Source organism: Lepisosteus platostomus, chromosome 3, assembly GCF_059453375.1.
Source record: "Lepisosteus platostomus isolate fLepPlt1 chromosome 3, fLepPlt1.hap1, whole genome shotgun sequence".
NCBI lineage: Eukaryota > Metazoa > Chordata > Actinopteri > Semionotiformes > Lepisosteidae > Lepisosteus > Lepisosteus platostomus.
This window is the reverse complement of record NC_142613.1, coordinates 19,095,182-19,100,759: the sequence shown is the minus strand read 5'-3', so window position 1 is coordinate 19,100,759 and position 5,578 is coordinate 19,095,182. Positions and strand designations below refer to the sequence as shown.

The window sequence follows — 5,578 nt, the reverse complement described above, 5'->3', positions numbered from 1 at the left end:
AAAAGGTACTGTGGGCCCTGTCTTACCCTGATGGCATGGACACAATATGAAAGCTTTATAGCTCTGCAGTGAGATCAGGCCTCAACCTCCACTCAGGATTTTGGATCCCAGCCATCAATGCAGGGTCTAACAGTAAAGTTTAGGTCTTCCATAACTTCCAACTGCTTTCTGGTGACAAGCATTTCAGTATTTTCTGTTGTTTCTTTGACTTTTCTACTTATTTGTTCACAACAGAAGCATTTCTGAAGGCCACACATATCTTAGGTGATACTTCAATTCTTGTAACAGTTTTTTGTATTGGGATTATCTTTCTTTTTTATTTCTATTTCCTATTATGGATTTCTTATAATAAATACGATTTTATTGCCCTACTTCCGGCACTGCGTAAAGAAAAAAAAAGCCCTGTGTTTTTAGAAAACAGTTAATTGAGTCTTTGGGGAATGATGAACAGTGTTTGGAGGAAACACTGTTTCCTTTAGCCTTCTGATGAAAGGTTTGCTGGAGCTAAATGGTAATTAGTTCATGATTATCCACATGGAATATACAATCCTTATTAAATAAGGTTGACTGTATAGGCTGTTTGTATTTGAGTTATTTATGTATGGTAAATTATTAATAGCTTTTTGTTAGTATGCAAACAATTTGAGTCTAAAATATGTCAACAAAACTTTTTGGAAATATACTTTGTCTGCGTATGCCTGGAATGAAGCTAAATACAAATATACAAAAATACAGATGCTGTATGTTGTGGTGTTTTCTAAATGACATATAGTAGATTGTAATGGATGTGTCCACATTACTTATATTCTTTTGTACTGGAGGTATAACAGCTTGCGACTGTAAGTCCTAACACATGCGGATGTGTAAGCAAAATACCAATCTTAAATAAAACTAATCAGAAATACCAATCTTGGGTCTGCATTTTTTTTTGTCTGTGAACAGTTTGGTGATAGAGAACAAAATCAGACAATAGATTAAACAAACATGTTGCTTGATACTTATGTATAATTGGAGTGAATTCTAGAGCTAAAAAATACAGTATATTGGCATTAGCATTGGCAGTCAATAAGCCATCTCTCCAAAACAAAAATGCTCTGTTAATTGGGAAGAGAAATACACCCATCTTCCATGGACTTGTGTCCCATCCAGGGTGTATCCCATCTTGTTCCTGTTGCTGGCAGGGATAGAGTCCAGCTCAAAATGGATGGATGGAAATACTCGCTTTATATTAAAAGCTGTGGTGAACTGTTTCATTTCACTTTTATTATATTACCAACAGAGTATATACATTAAATTAATCAATACACACTATACACATTCCTCACTTTCATTTATTCTTTTTTAAATGATTTTTAATGTTTATCTCTCCAGTTAAGAACCTATTGATTCTGACTACAAAGCATAGTTTAAGTATAATTAAAATGACAGTTATAATTATGCACTGGTCTACTAAACAGTTGCATTTATTACATTAATTATGCTATAATTTAAATTGTGTTAATTTATTATACATCGGTAATCAATGTTTCACACCCGCCCGTGACAAATTTACTGACGTGCTCTGCAAATATTATCAGGTTATTTCCTGGAGAGGTAACCTATTATGTTTTGGAACATTAAACAAAACACAGCATAGAATATTGATAGTGAGGGAAGTACTGACAACAATATCCAGAAACCTTTTGAAATGTCTATGCTAAACCTGTATTACAGAGAGTGCAGCACAACAAAAACTTCAGTATAATGGTTCCAAGTGGAGAGCCAAAACCTAAAATACTAGATTAAAACAACATAGAGTAAGGTTGTTGTGGAGTACAAATTAAAGAAAGAATAGTACTGTATATGCTCTTGTATAATAGTTATGTCTTTATTTATCCAGAAACATAAAGTACCAACAGACTGCAGGTTATCAGTTGTCAGTTATCAAGTGTCCAATATAAGCCTTGCAATTTTAAAGTTGAATGGATGCACAATGTTTGATCGTGAGCAATATGAATGTTCAGTACACAACAGAACCAATAAACAATGGCAACCAGACAACTGAAAGAATACAACTGTAAAATAATATAATGTATATAAATTTTTGCCAGAATGATAACTGTGAAGTTTAGCTCTACTGTACCTGAATATTCACTGCTACAAGAACTTGAACGCAAGTCCCAAAGAGCAAATGCACATCTACTAGAATGATGCTCATTAATCTGGAGTTAATTTGTCACATGGGTATAAGTCTATCAAATAATCTTTGTCTTTTTTGTGTTTTCTGTTAACCTATTTATACTCACACCAGGTCTTATACAGTTTGGTGAAATGCAGCAATTTGAATTTTAAGAATAAAAAAATCAGGAAGCAGTTTTAGTTTGTAAAGAAACCCAGTAACAGCATATGTAATACAACATATTTCAAATCAGAAGTTGTACTGCTTAAGGAGTATGCTGTTCTTGAAATTGGTGGTCTATAACAGAGTATACCTACAGTGCCCTGTAACCTAAATGCTTATCTGGAGTTAAGGTTCCCACAAAATGTATACACTTTTTGATGGCATGGTTGTGTTTCAGGACAGAAATGAAATTAAGGGAAAAGTGAGATTTTAATGTTATCTTTACATTATTTTTCTTACAGTACGTACTTTAAACAGTATGGCTTGCGACACAAGTGAAAAAGTTGTTATAGCAATACCGCTGGTCACCACTGGAGGGCAATAGACCCCAGCAATTACAGCAATTACAGCCCTCTAGCTTTTCGTCCCTGACAGCCGCGTGAAAATCCATTTTCTCTCTAATTGAGCGCACTACATCAAATACTCACGCGACTGCTCTGGTTGTTCATCACATTTCTACTTCAAGTCAGAGAATAGTTTGTTCCCTTTGTGATTGAGCTTAACACTTGCTCCTAGAAAATGTGGGTTTAATTCACTCTTACCCTAGTTAAGCTCATTGAGAACACCATTCAACATGAAATTTCTAGTAACAGAATAATTGTCAAAAAATAGAATTATACCATTGTTGATGCATTCTCTTTGGTTTATTGAGATTCCTTTGTCATTCTAGATCAACATTCTGATTCAGTGCTGTAGGTTTTCCACTCAAATGAGTAGAAAATTGCAGAAACTCTTTGAAGGAAGTCTGAACCATAACCCTAACCTAACCCAAACTATTAGCTAGGGTTAGGGCTAGGTTTCCCACAAAACAGACATTTTTTTTACATGGCTGTTTTTAAGATAAATTAAATTTAGTGTGAAGAGCACAGCTCTAGTAGGGATTACGTTCCACAGATTCCTCTGGGGAATGAGCTGCTGCTCAGTCACCTGACCAGTTGCAGGAAGCCAATTGGTCAGGTGATGCTTTAAAAACACAGGAAGTGGCAGTTTCTAGAATTAATCCTGGGTAGGAGGAATGCCTCCCTGAGGAGAACAGAAAACATAATCCCCATATGCATCCCTCATTAGAGAAGAACTGACCATGGATCAAGGAAGTTGTGAGTTGTAACATTTTGTGAGGAGTTTTGGTGTGAGAGACTCTAGTTTGAAAAGTAGAGAAGAATCTGAGAGATTGTTTGGAGAAAACTTTGTGGCCTCCAAGCAGTGTAGCTGCACGATATTGTAGTTAGGACCTGCAACAAGTTCAGGCAGGAGCTCACAGAAGAGATTAGGTTTTTGTTTTAGGGGCATTGGTTTAGTGTTTTTATGTTTTCCCTGCATGCCAAATAAACTGCACTTGGGTGTTTTAAAGCTCTACAGCTGTGTTTTAGTGTTTGCTGTCCTGGACCTACCTATTTTCTAAGATCCTCTAATGACACTCCCATGGGTACATTTGGTGGAGGATGAGGGCATAGGTTGTGGTTTGTGAAATGGCTGATTTTTGTTTTGGCTCTTCAGTGCATGTGCAAAGGAATATTTTTGGTGAAAAATCTTGATCTCTGAGTGGATTGAGGGATCCCTGAAGATGTAGGGAATTAAGTACTGTTGAAGAAAACTCAGTTTTCACTCAGGTTAGGAGATTGTCAAAAAGATCTTTAGTTCAATCAGCTGAAGGGGAGCATATCACAGAGAAAGGGTTTCCCCTAGCACTCAGTAAGATATGCTCTATTGGCTGAAGTTACTTTCCTTTTTATACAGGACAGAAACATGGCATTTGGCATCCAGTAATCTGTTTAATTTCTCTCTGGTTGAATTGGTATGAAAAATCACAGGCTTAAGTTGTAGAACGGTCTTAGGTGTGAACAGTAAACCTTTCCCGCACATAGTAACTGTCTTGACCTTTTCACTCAGTCTTCCACTGTACTTTCCTTCAGCTTCTCTGAAAATCTTGCTGAATGTTTTGGCAGCAGATGAGAATCTTCAGAGGGAATCCTTAAAGAAATGACCTCCCCATCTGATGAGAGGTCTGAATTCCATGGCAGATGTGGTCTGGGGAATGCACGGGAGAGCCTGTGAGAAGGAATTGTGTATCCTGCATGGAATATGGCCACATGGCACAAGCCCCTCCTGATGAGGAGGGCAGAAACAAGATGGAGGCTGGAACAAGAGCTGCAATACAGGTGTGAGGACCTGAAGTGGGCAAGGCCTGAGGTCCTAATGAGCCCTGAAGAGAAGAAAAGGGATAAGAACACCCACTTGGCATCTGTCTTAGGGAGGTAAGAAGTCCTTGGCTGTGGATGGAGGCAAATCCCAGAGTAAGAGCAAGCAGAATAATATAGACTGGAATAAATTGCTGCAAGCGTGCAAAAATTGACTGTGTTGAAAGAGAAAAGTGCCTTGCAATCTGAGCAGAAGCAGAAAACTGGATAGTACCCGGATCTGCTGGGTGAAAGTCATTACCAAACCCACTGTACCAACATGCCACTCGGAAAACTAGCTGAAAAGGAAAGGTCAAAGTTTCCAGAGTAATCATGAGTTAATGAGTCAAAGAAATTGCACATCTTTACTAAGAAAGTGTAATACTTTGATACTATTCAATGTTATTCTCTATTAAGCAGATTCTAAAAAGTGCACTTGGCTGAAATGAAATCAAGTATTCATAGAAAAGTTATAAAAAAACCTATAATGTTCTAAAAGTTAATATAATTAGAATGAGAACGTTAACTTTCCTAAATAAAAACAGTAAGTGACCAAGTTAAATACTCTGATGCAAAAAATGTTTATGAAGATGGTGGAATACTGTTTTTTTATTATCATGATGTACTGTGTATGGTTAGTATTTTTTTTCTTAACTTAACTTTGATAATGATGTTCACTGATGTTATGTACCTGTTATTTTTGTCAACTACCTAAATTTCTCTTTACTTGGAAATTTCCATATTAAGAGGATTTGAAACATGGTAGGGAGATAAAATTAAATAAATATTTCACTAACATGTGCCACCTATTGATCATTTTTGGCCTGTGAATCGCATGCCACCGTAAAACACAGTACCTGCAGTATTGGATTTTAACAAGCATTCTGAATGGCTACATCTATATATGGCCCTCAGAGCAAGTTTGAAAGACTGTGATTACACTTCTCAAACTCTTGCGTTTTGAGAGGCCTATTAACAAACTCAAGCTTTGGGGTATTCCTGACTCTTACCCTAATTAAGT

The 5,578-nt window shown here is 36.7% G+C and overlaps 1 long non-coding RNA gene across 2 annotated transcripts; it reads left to right on the top strand.

Moving 5' to 3' along the window:
- Nucleotides 1-3,362: 3,362 nt before the first annotated feature.
- LOC148674574 (uncharacterized) lies at nt 3,363-5,357 on the top strand. Of its 2 annotated transcripts, none has more exons than XR_015935344.1 (2): nt 3,363-3,477; nt 4,330-5,357. It is a non-coding gene; the product is annotated as an uncharacterized LOC148674574 (long non-coding RNA). The 2 variants fall into 2 exon arrangements; XR_015935343.1 differs by having other exon boundaries at nt 3,366-3,477; nt 4,327-5,357.
- Nucleotides 5,358-5,578: the final 221 nt, after the last annotated feature.